Below are 13,145 nucleotides of genomic sequence, written 5' to 3' on the forward strand. Positions count from 1 at the left end.
TTCTTTTAAATCTTAATAATCTGTATAGAAATATGTGGACTCTCTGTTTATACTTCCATGTTCACCAGTTACTTGTCAACTCTCTAAGTTCATAAAGTTGATTTGTGCTTGTAGCTGAAACTATGGAGCTTATGCACATAAACCCTCAAGATATATTTAGCTGCACTTCTGACATTTTACGTTATAATAAATATAAACGTATGCAGGCTGAGTAGAGTCTTGTTTCTGTAATCATTTAACACTCGCTCCTCTTAATTATTTTATAATATTTTTTGAGTTATAAGATGAAAATGCTTCTGAAATAATCAATTGAAAAATGATCACAAACCTCAGTCAGCATGTAAACACTTTATTGATATTAACTGGACTCTGTGTTCAGACCAGACGACAGCAGCTTCTGCAGCAGTTCAGTTTATTCTAACTTTTTTTATTATTCTGAATAAATATTTGAATTGTGCCTTTAAATCCAGAAGGTTTCATAAGAACTTTTATGATGCAACACAACTCACTGTTACTCTGCAGTTAAACCTTTATTCCAGCGAAGTCGTATTTTCTTGTGTCTCTTATAAAAAGCAGATTTCCTCTGTGACACCAGCGTGTGCACGTGAGGCGTGTGCACGTGAGGCGTGTGCAGGTGAGGCGTGTGCAGGTGAGGCGTGTGCACGTGAGGCGCGTGCACGTGAGGCGTGTGCACGTGCAGTGACCTCCTGCTCCGGTGGCTGTAGAGTCACCGTCTGGCTTCGTTAACTCAGAGGAAATCAGCAGGTTTTCTATCAAATCTCCAACTTAAAATGAATCTCTTTTTGCTTTTTTGCTTTTTCCCTCTGAACTAGAATCTCAGAATCCGTCCGGTTCACATGGAGCCTGTGTGCGCCCCCCCAACCCCCCTCCCCCTGCCCCCCCCCCCCCCTGTGTTTTCCTTTCTGAGGGGAATCATTTAACCTTAACATTCCTCCTGAGAGAAATAGAAGTATCATTTGGCCTGTTCAAATAAATACTCCCCAAGATGTGAGGTCGGCCCGTGGAACATGTGCTGCAGGGTTTACACAGAGGGGGGGGGGGCGGCCCAGCTTCGTAGAGCCAGAACCATCAGCACCTCCAGTCAGACCGGCCCACAGCGACCACTTTTCTCTGCTGCTGGTCTCAGGCAGGACCTGCTCAGCCTGGTGAGGTCGGGTCCTTCATGGATCCACATGAGGCTGCTGGGCCCCTGTCGACCCCCCCACACCCCCACCCCGGACCCCCGGACCCTCACCTACCAGGTTCCTGTTACACGTGGGTCGTTCGCCCGATTACACACTCCAGCTTCAGGACTGAGATGATGGAAACGACCTGGACCCGGTTCACACTCTTCAACCTGAAACATGAACCGTGGAGAACATTTCAAACTGAAACAAGATTTATCTTTATCTGCCGAGGATCAGGAACGCAAACCTGAAGCTGCTTCCATGTATTTCTATAACCAGGTTAGATGATGGTTCAGTCCGGTGCTGAGGTACCCCCCCCCCCCCCTTGGCTCCACTGAGCTCCTCTGGTTCCACGGATCACCGGCTCTGCTCTCATGGCGTCACTTTCCTCCGCAGCTGGAAAAGCTCTGAACTCAGATCCTGTACCTGCTCAGCAGAGCAACTCTCCCACAGACTCACTCACGCAGCTTTGAATCCACACGTATGATCAACTTATAAATATGATATATAATACATTAGAGGTGCAATTTACCACTTGCGTTAATAATCCGAGAACCAAAGCCGAGCCTCGCAATGAGGAAGAGAAGATGTAACTGTAGTAATGGACTCTAGTGCCTCATAACCCTGTGTTAGGATATCAATTCAGATCAAACATAACACTACAAGTGTATTTATGATCATAATTTAAAAATCCATATCTTCTTATGCTACTGTGAAGTAAAGAAAACTGAAATAATGAGAATTCAGTGGAGTTCAAACCTCTTAAATTTAATCAAACTATAAATATGTCTGAGATTGTTTCCTGGATTCACTCAAATTTTGATAAAAGGTTTATTTCTTGGCTCATTTCACAGAGTTTACTGGAAATCTGTTCAGTGGTTTATGTGTAAATCTGCTGACAAACCAACTAACCAACCAACTAACTAACCAACCAACCAACCAACCAACCAACTAACCAACTAACCAACTAACCAACTAACTAACTAACTAACTAACTAACTAACTAACCAACCAACCAACTAACCAACTAACTAACTAACCAACCAACCAACCAACCAACTAACCAACTAACTAACCAACCAACCAACCAACTAACCAACTAACCAACTAACCAACTAACTAACTAACTAACTAACCAACCAACCAACCAAACAACCAACTAACCAACTAACTAACTAACCAACCAACCAACTAACTAACCAACCAACCAACCAACCAACTAACCAACTAACCAACCAACCAACCAACCAACCAACTAACTTACTGACTAACTTACTGACTAACTAACCAACTAACTAACTAACTAACCAACCAACTAACTAACTAACTAACTAACCAACCAACTAACCAACTAACTTACTGACTAACTAACCAACTAACTAACTAACTAACTAACTAACTAACTAACTAACTAACCAACCAACTAGCTAACCAACTAACCAACCAACAAACCAACAAACCAACCAACTAACCAACTAACCAACTAACTAACCAACTAACTAACCAACTAACTAACCAACTAACCAACTAACCAACTAACCAACTAACCAACCAACCAACCAACCAACTAACCAACCAACTAACCAACTAACTAACTAACCAACTAACCAACCAACTAACTAACCAACCAACGAACCAACTAACCAACTAACTAACTAACTAAATAACTAACTAGCTAACTAACTAACTAACTAACTAACTAACTAACTAACTAACCAACTAACCAACCAACCAACCAACTAACCAACTAACCAACTAACTAACTAACCAAATAACCAACCAACCAACTAACCAACTAACTAACTAACCAAATAACCAACCAACCAACCAACTAACCAACTAACCAACCAACTAACTAACTAACCAACCAACCAACGAACCAACTAACCAACTAACTAACTAACCAACCAACGAACCAACTAACCAACCAACCAACCAACTAACCAACTAACCAACTAACCAACTAACCAACTAACTAACTAACTAACCAACCAACCAACTAATCAACTAACTAACCAACCAACTAACCAACTAACCAACTAACCAACTAACCAACTAACTAACTAACTAACTAACCAGGCAGCCAGTTCCCAACCAACCTATCTTTATTGTCATGGTCCTGGTTTCAGAGGGGACTGCTCAGCTGTGTCTGCAGCAGGACCAGGGGACGTCCCTCGGTCCCAGGGGACGTCCCTCGGTCCCAGGGGACGTCCCTCGGTCCCAGGGGACGTCCCTCGGTCCCAGGGGACGTCCCTCGGTCCCAGGGGACGTCCCTCGGTCCCAGGGGACAACTCGTCAGGATCACAGTCTCTGCTGATGACTCACTCTGAAGCTTTGGACGCTGATGATTCACGCAGACCGGCAGCTGCCTCAGACGACCGACCGGGCTTTTAGGATAATAGATGTAGAGAGTATCTGAGTGGGTGAGTTCGTTGTTGCACCGTGAGCGAGCAAACTGAGTGTGTGTCTGAGTGTGTGTCTGAGTGTGTGTCTGTGTGTGTGTCTGTGTGTGTGTCTGTGTGTGTGATGATGTCTCGTCTGTGCCGCAGGTTTGAAGCAGACACAAACCAGGTCAGGAGGATCTGGTCAGTGTGAAGGTCACAGTGGCCTCTTCTCTCCCAGTTAACCGCTACGCTCTGTATCATCTGTTCATCGATCGTTCAGAATCCACTCAATCATCCACTCAAACCGCTCATTCTGTTATATTTAAAAAAATAAATCTTTTAAAATGACTCGTTATTTCTCTCGACTGATTTCTTCCCGGAACCTGTACGATTCATACGACCTGGAAATAAGATCTGAACGTGATAGAAACACTCTCAGGTTCAGGACCTCTCTTTGGCTTTGTGGTGAGATTTATGTTATTTAAAAACTAAAAATGAGAAATCCTACAGCTCTGTATTCAATAATAAAGTTAAAATCTTTTAAAAAAGGCCAGGAGCCTGGAGCGATGGAGCAGGATTCAATGAGAGCTAAACCTCAAATGTATTTTCACAGTTGTTCATTATCTGCGTGTGTTCAGCAGATGATGCGGACGATGGATTTAAAACTCTAAACTCCTACAAATACCTTAAAAAATGTTTCCAGACGACAGCGGCTTCTCATTCCTGTCCGATGAGACGTCCGTCACGTTAACGACATCGGCCCCAGGCGACTTCTTAATGTTTCCAGCTGACGTGTGTTAAAACCAGAATCTTGTAAAAGTCTTTTAAATGAGCACTGGACGGCTGCAAAGCTGCTGAACGAGCTGGAGCTGCACCACCCAGACGGGGGGGGGGGGGGGGGGGCACGGAAACGAGTTAAATACATAACTCAAAACTCAAGCAGGAAGAGAACCTGCTCTCTCCTGCACCACGAGCGTGAAGGTTCCTGGGGGCCAACATCTGATCTACCTTCATCACCTTGAGGGTTCCTTCTCCGCTCGGCCTTGTTTGTAATCTGTGTAACAACATGGAGGGGAAATCATATTCATAAGAAGTTCTGGAGTTGTAATGACATCAGAGAGGTGATGAGTTACAGTTGCAGTGGAAACAGAGCTGGTGTTGAGCTGAGGTGTCGAGTGATGAGATCCTAAACTTCTGATAAGTTCTCACAGTTGCTTCTTTCTAACCAAACCCTGTCGGCTGCAGAGCTTCATACTCAACTGAGATGTTTTTCATTAACTTATATTTGATAGTTGGATTGTTGGAGGAAGAGAGGAGGAGGAGGAGGAGGAGGAGGAGAAGGAGGAAGGAGGAGGAGGAGGAGAAGGAGGAAGAGAACCTGCTCTCTCCTGCACCACGAGCGTGAAGGTTCCTGAGGCCAACATCTGATCTACCTTCATCACCTTGAGGGAACCTTCTCCACTCTGCCTTGTTTGTAATCTGTGTAACAACATGGAGGGGAAATCATATTCATAAGAAGTTCTGGAGTTCTAAGTTCTCACAGTTGCTTCTTTCTAACCAAACCCTGTCGGCTGCAGAGCTTCATACTCAACTGAGATGTTTTTCATTAACTTATATTTGATAGTTTGATTGTTGTTCTTCGGTCCCTGGCACGTTGAAGTGTCCTCGGGCAAGACACCGAGCCCCTAATCACCTCCGACGCCTCATAGAGTGTGAATATGAATTGTGAATGTAACTCGTAGTGTAAAGACTATAAAAGTTAAATACAGTCATGTGGAAACGCTGGAACGTGGATGAGCCAACCGGTGAAGCCATGAACCTGGTTTCTACAGTTAGCTGCTCAAGCTCATCATCACATCTGAAGTCCGAGAACATAAAAACAAACTTTTACTGATGTGTTCTGTTCAGCAAAACTTAAAATAAACAAGGTAGAGGTTGTTTCAAGGTCACGTTTCTAACCCGAACCCCTGGAGGTCGTGTCTCGAACCCATCGACCCACTCAGGGGAGGAGGAGGAAGAGAGGAGGAGGAGGAGGAGGAGGAGGAGGAGGAGGAGGAGGAGGAGGAGAAGGAGGAGGAGGAGGAGGAGGAGGAGAAGGAGGAAGAGGAGGATGAGGAGGAGGAGGAGGAGGAAGAGAGGAGGAGGAGGAGGAGAAGGAGGAGGAGGAGAAGGAGGAAGAGGAGGAGGAGGATGAGGAGGAGGAGGAGGAGGAGGAGGAGGAGGAGGAGGAGGAGGAGGAGGAGGAGGAGGAGGAGGAGGAGGAGGAGGAGGAGGAGGAGGAGGAGGAGGAGGAGGAGAAGGAGGAGGAGGAGGAGAAGGAGGAGGAGGAGGAGGATGAGGAGGAGGAAGAGAGGAGGAGGAGGAGGAGGAGAAGAAGGAGGATGAGGAGGAGAAGGAGGAGGAGGAAGAGAGGAGGAGGAGGAGAGGAGGAGGAGGAGGAGGAGGAGGAGGAGGAGAAGAAGGAGGAAGAGAGGAGGAGGAGGAGGAGGAGAATAAGGAGGAAGAGAGGAGGAGGAGGAGGAGAAGAAGGAGGAGGAGGAAGGAGGAGGAGGAGGAGGAGGAGGAGGAGGAGGGAGGAGGAGGAGGAGGAGGAGGAGGAGGAGGAGGAGGAGGAGGAGGAGGAGGAGGAGGAGGAGGAGGAGGAGGAGGAGGAGGAGGAGGAAGAGAGGAGGAGGAGGAGGAGAGGAGGAGGAGGAGGAGGGAGGAGGAGGAGGAGGAGGAGAAGAAGGAGGAAGAGAGGAGGAGGAGAAGAAGGAGAAGAAGGAGGAGAAGGAGGAGGAGGAGGAGGAGGAGGATGAGGAGGAGGAAGAGAGGAGGAGGAGGAGGAGGAGAAGAAGGAGTGAGGAGGAGAAGGAGGAGGAGGAAGAGAGGAGGAGGACGAGGAGGAGGAGGAGGAGGAGGAGGAGGAGGAGGAGGAGGAGGAGGAGGAGGAGGAGAGGAGGAGGAGGAGGAGGAGAAGAAGGAGGAAGAGAGGAGGAGGAAGGAGGAGGAGAAGAAGGAGGAGGAGGAGGAGAAGGAGGAGGAGGAGGAGGAGGAGGAGAAGGAGGAGGAGGAGGAGGATGGGAGGAGAGAGGGGAGGAGAGGAGGAGGAGGAGGAGGAGGAGAAGGAGGAGGGGAGGAGGAGGAGGAGGAGAAGAGGAGGAGGAGGACGAGGAGGAGAAGGAGGAGGAGGCCCACGGGTCCATGTAGAACATGTAACTCTACTCCTAATTAAATGTGGATCCGTATCTGAACATCTGTATTTACTGCTCATTAAAAGACAGATCATATGTCGTAGAGCAAATCAAATTACAGACGTTCTGCTCTTAGTTTCTGTAGATAAAGCTCCAGCAGCCGGGGGGGGGTGGGGGGGTGGCAGGTTGTTGGAGAACGGCTCCGAATCGGCACAAAAAAAACACCGTCTGGGTTCAGGATATCTGTCCCCCCCCCCCATGCATACCACAGTCTCTCTGGTCTGAAGCTTTAGGACTTTGGGAGTTATGAGTTATGAGTTATGAGTTATGAGTTATGAGACGGTGATTCCAAGCTTAGGGGCTCGGTCGATTCATAATAAAAACTAGATCGTCACTCAGAGCACAAACCTCAGCGGAGACCCGACGACACCAGAAGTTCTTACAGGAGGAAAGAAGAAGACAGGAGGAGGTCTTATTACTCATAGATATATATAAAGACTAGATGTGTCATCTGCGTTGCCGGCCAACGGAGTCGAACATCCGCACATGGCGGCCATCTTGCTACAGGCAGCTCGCTCACCCATAACATTGTGTTGGTAAATAACCATAACTTGCTCAATTTTCAACCGATTTTTAAACGGTATGGTTTGTTATAAATGACAGGGATGTAGATATGACACTGTAATAATTATGTTATTTTCTAAAAATTGAATAATTTATGCGTCATAACTGGTTTGTTGTAAACTTCTCTGACGTTTATAACAAACCAGGCCGTTTCAAAATCGGTTGAAAATTGAGCAAGTTATGGTTATGATGGTCACGAGGAGGAGGAGGAGGAGGAGGAGGAGGAGGAGGAGGAGGAGGAGGAGGAGGAGGAGGAGGAGGAGGAGGAGGAGGAGGAGGAGGAGGAGGAGGAGAAGGAGAAGGAGGAGGAGAAGGAGGAGGAGGCTCGCGTCTCCTCCTTTCAACAAGTTCCATTAAAGGTTCAACTACTTCTGCATGGAGGAGGAGGAAGACGAGGAGGAGGAAGACAAGGAGGAGTCATGAAAGGTTCAACACCTTGTGAGTGGAGGAGGAGGGAGGAGGGAGGAGGAGGAGGAGGAGGAGGAGGAGGAGGAGGAGGAGGAGGAGGAGGAGGAGGAGGAGGAGGAGGAGGAGGAGGAGGAGGAGGAGGAGTCTCGTGTCTCCTCCTTTCAACAAGTTCCATGAAAGGTTCAACACCTTCTGCATGGAGGAGGAGGAGGAGGAGGAGGAGGAGGAGGAGGAGGAGGAGGAGGAGGAGGAGGAGGAGGAGGAAGACGAGGAGAGGAGGAGGAGGAGGAGGAGGAGGAGGAGGAGGAGGAGGAGGAGGAGGTCCTGCTGGAGATCAGCCAGGACGTCACTCAGCAGAGAAGCAGCCTCACGACACCAGAGTTAAACTGTGGTCGTCTAAATGATTCCAGATCCATGAGTTGTTCTCTAGAACTTATCAGCAAGGCCGGGACCCCCCCCCAACCCCCCCCCCCCCCCGCCCACCTGACTCCGCCCCCACACCTCAAGGATGTGTTAAATTAACACATATTATATTATATTATATTATATTATACTGCATTTACATTGCATATTGCAATTTGACACTGTTCTTGCTTTTTGCATTTTTGCATTTCACTTTTTACTTCACTTTTTATATCTTTTATCTTTTATACATTTTTATATAGATATGTTTATGTCTAAATAATTGCTACATTTATAAATATAGTGGGTAAATTTTAGGGCCCGAGCACCGAATGGTGAGGGGCCCTATTGAAACTGTAAGGATTTGTATTATTTCCCTTTGGGGGAGTTTTCTCAGGGTCTAGATATGCTCAAAAAGTTATGAAACTTTGAAGGAAATCCAAAGTCTACAGATATTTTAGTATTCTGGAGTAATTTGAATTGGGCGTGGCAAAATGGCTCAACAGCGCCCCCTGGAACGCAGCCCCTAGGTTTCCCTTTGACCGATCAACACAAAAATCGTCGCCTACGTGAATCATGACCAGACAAACAAAAAAGTCTCAAGTCTTTGTCGTACTTGTCCCAGGGCTTTCATCAGATCAACTTCAAATTTAGATGAGTGTCATCACAACAAGATGGAGGTAAAAACTGATTTAGAGATCGATGTTTCGTCACACCGTGTGACCGTGGCGTGGCGTCAAAGTTTGATTAAACGCCATCAAAACACGAGGTTCTGTATCTCAGACAAACACGGTTCAATCGAGTCCAAACTAGACATGTGAGACAAGAGTCGCGACCTGATGACATCTACACAGAAATCATGACTTAAAATCACAGCGCCCCCTGGTGGCTACAGGAAATGTCTTGTTTTTTGCATGTCTTACACTTGGATGTATTCCTCCTCATCCACTGACCTCAACCATGTCAAACTGTATCAAATGGGTCTCAAGACATTGATAATGAAGATGTAACATTAATGTGACTTTTAATCAAGCGCATTATTAATGGCGTGGCATCAAAGTTCATCAGCTCGCCATGACACAGAAAATTGCTGTAACTTCCGTGTTCATGGTTCCATCTCACTCAAACTACATGTGTGTATCAACAGGGCAGCCCAGGCACTACGATTGGTCTACATCTACAAAAATCGATAGGGACATGTGTCTTTACATTACAAAGAAATACGTCTTTTGGATACATATGCTAGACCAAACAGGAAGCCCACCATTTTGGATTTGGTGGCCATTTTCAGCTTTTTCAGGGCCTAGACCAGGGGTGTCCAAACTACGGCCCCGCAGGCCAACTGCAGCTGCCATCCACTTTTAATTGGCCCGCATCAAAGTCTAAAAATACAGCAGTATGTCACACTGTTTAAAGGCAGCTACAGTAAAGGTAGCTGTCTTTAAACAGTTTGACATAAAGGCAGCAGCTGCTGAGGGACCAGACTGTTGCTCTTTTCATTAGTGTGTTAAAACGTGGTAAAAAGAGGACGTGAAGGAGAGAGGGAGGAGCAGAGATCTGTTTCTGTTCAGAGGAAGTGAATCTGTTCTACAGTCTCTGGCAGCAGCTGAAATGGAGCAGCAAGAAAATCACCTGGACAGAGAAAGGTTCTGCTGTTGGATCTGTCTGGATCTACTGAAGGATCCGGTGACTACTGTCTGTGGACACAGCTTCTGTAAGAGCTGTATTAACACCCACTGGGACAAAGAGGAGGAGAGAGGAAGCTACAGCTGTCCTCAGGGTAGACAGACCTTCACACCGAGGCCTGTCCTGGAGACAAGCACCATGTTAGCTGATTCACTGGAGGAGCTGAAGAAGACTGGACTCCAAGCTGCTCCTGCTGATCACTGCTCTGCTGGACCAGAAGATGTGGCCTGTGATGTCTGCACTGGGAGAAAACTGAAAGCTCTCAAGTCCTGTTTGGATTGTTTGGACTCTTATTGTGAGAACCACCTCCAACCTCATCTTCAGTCAGCTCCATTGAAGAAGCACAAGCTGGTGGAGCCCTCGGAGAAGCTCCAGGAGAACATCTGCTCTCGTCAAGACGAGGTGATGAAGATGTTCTGCCACACTGATCAGCAGTGTATCTGTTATCTCTGCTCTGTGGAGGAACATAAAGACCACGACACAGTGTCAGCTGCAGCAGAAAGGACTGAGAGGCAGAGAGAGCTCGGGCTGAGGAGACAAACAATCCAGCAGAGAGTCCAGGACACAGAGAAAGACGTGAAGCTGCTTCAACAGGAGGAGGAGGCCGTCAATGGCTCTGCTGATAAAGCAGTGGAGGACAGTGAGGAGATCTTCACTGAGCTGATCCGTATGCTGGAGAAAAGAAGCTCTGATGTGGAGCAACAGATCAGATCCCAGCAGGAAACCGAAGTGAGTCGAGTCAGAGAGCTTCAGGAGAGACTGGAGCAGGAGATCACTGAGCTGAAGAGGAAAGACCATGAACTGAAGCAGCTCTCAGACACAGGATCACAACCAGCTTCTACACAACTACCCCTCACTGTCACCACTCAGTGGATCTACACACTCATCCAGCATCAGGATCCATCCTCTGAGGTACTTTGAGGACGTGACAACAGCTGTGTCACAGGTCAGAGGTCGACTACAGGACATTCTGAGTGAGACAGAGACAGAGATTTTACAGATTGTGTCTCAAGTGGATGTTTTACTGCGACAACCAGAGCCAGAGACCAGAGCTGACTTCTTAAGATATTCACAGGAAATCACTCTGGATCCAAACACAGCACACAAACGTCTGTTATTATCTGAGGGAAACAGAAAAGTAACAGGAACGAGTGAAGATCAGTCTTATTCTGATCACCCAGACAGATTCACTGAGTGGCATCAGGTCCTGAGTAGAGAGAGTCTGACTGGACGTTGTTACTGGGAGGTGGAGGTGGGGGTGGGGGGGGGGAGAGGAGTTGATGTAGCAGTCGCATACAAGAATATCAGAAGAGCAGGAGACTCATATGAATGTGCATTTGGATTCAATGATAAATCTTGGCCATTAGCTTGTTATGGAAGCAGTTATATATTTAATCACAACAGGATCAGGACTCCAGTGTCAGGTCCTGTGTCCTCCAGAGTAGGAGTGTACCTGGATCACAGTGCAGGTGTTCTGTCCTTCTACAGCGTCTCTAACACCATGACTCTCCTCCGCAGAGTCCAGACCACATTCACTCAGCCTCTCTATGCTGGAGTTAGGGTTTATTATGAAAACACAGCTGAGTTCTGTAAACTCAAATAGACTCGAGTCATTAAAAGCAGTGATTTAGATTCTGTGTGTAAATCTTTAACTTCTTTTGTCTCCATGTTTGTTGATCAAAGTTCGTCGTGGTGACGTTTCTGCTCCCCACAGGGATCAGCTGTCAATCAAACACTGACCTTCCTTTATCACACATATTTAGTTCTCACTGTCTCCCGACGCTCGCTGAACTTCACCACTGAGACAAAAGACCTGAAACTCTCCAGGAGACAGAAGCTGGAGACGGGTTCGACTCCTGGGATCAGATGTTGAGTGGGACAGAATCTCTCAGTCCGCATTTCCACGTGTTTATAAATATCACCTCACATGTGGGTTTCTGCTCTCACACATGCAAACCAGCACACGCATGTAGATACAGGAGGGGGGGGGGGGTGGAACAATGTGCTCTGGACATTTCTGGGATGTTGGTTGTGCGATGGCTCATGAGCTGATGAGGAGCCAGATCTTCAGAGGGATCCTCCAGCCGGCAGCTGAGCACACAGCTGCTGTCCGGGGGACGGTGACGACCTGGAGCCCCCCCCCGCCCCCCCCCAACTCCGTCACTCACCCACCTTCTCCACCTCCTCCCCCTCCTCCCCCTCCCATAGAACAGGTGCATCAAATGGGAGGAATCAAGAGAAATTACGGATAGAGGAGTCATCACGAGTTTCACTACGTCCGTCCCTCCTCGTCTCCTTCGTCCTACATCATCATCATCATCATCATCATCATCATCATCATCATCATCATCATCATCATCATCATCATCATCATCACACCACCTTCTGATTCACTCCCTGCTGCCCAGAGTCACACACACACACACACACACACACACACCTCCCTCTATTGTTTCACCAGCTTTTAATAAACTAAAGGGCAGATTCCTGACTGGAGGGAGTGAGGTGGGGGGGGGGGGGGTACAGACCCACAGACCTGTCCTCCAGCCACACACACACACACACACACACACACACACACACACACACACACACACACACACAGTTTGGCATGCAGAGTGCCAAGCTCTTTCACTGTCTACTGACGCCAGCTCCCGAAACACAAGCACACAAATTTGCGCTTCCTCTCACTCTGCCACACACACACACACACACACACACACACACACACACACACACACACACACACACACACACACACACACACCCTCCCCACGCGCCAGCCTCCTAAAAGCTAAGCTCCTCACTAAATATAACCCCCCCCCCAGTGAAGATAAGACAAACAGTGGATTTGAGTGCTCAGCCAATCAGCAGCAGCCGTGTGAGCCGCGGCTAATCTCCTGTTAGCTTCACAGTTCAGGCTTCACCGAAACAATGGAGAGACAAAGAGGAGAGGACATCACTGTGAGGAGATGTTCTCTCATCTCTGGTTCTCTCTGGTTATTGTGAATGTTCAGGCACAGGAGGGAGGAGCCTGTTGTTTAATTTGGTTTTAAAAACTCCTCGAATCCTGAATCTACCTCCTCTGTTCTCTCCATCCTCATCACTAACGAGGACGGCAGCCAGCTCCAGGCCTGACGCCGTGAAACCAGATCATCCTCCTCTCACCGGGGAGGAGGAGCCAGCAGGAGGAGCGAGCAGGAGGAGCGAGCAGGAGGAGCGAGCAGGAGGAGCAGGCTGGTTCTATCACTGGGACCAGGTTCCTCTGGGCAGCAGAGATG

Source organism: Limanda limanda, chromosome 16 (assembly GCF_963576545.1).
Source record: "Limanda limanda chromosome 16, fLimLim1.1, whole genome shotgun sequence".
Classification (NCBI taxonomy): domain Eukaryota; kingdom Metazoa; phylum Chordata; class Actinopteri; order Pleuronectiformes; family Pleuronectidae; genus Limanda; species Limanda limanda.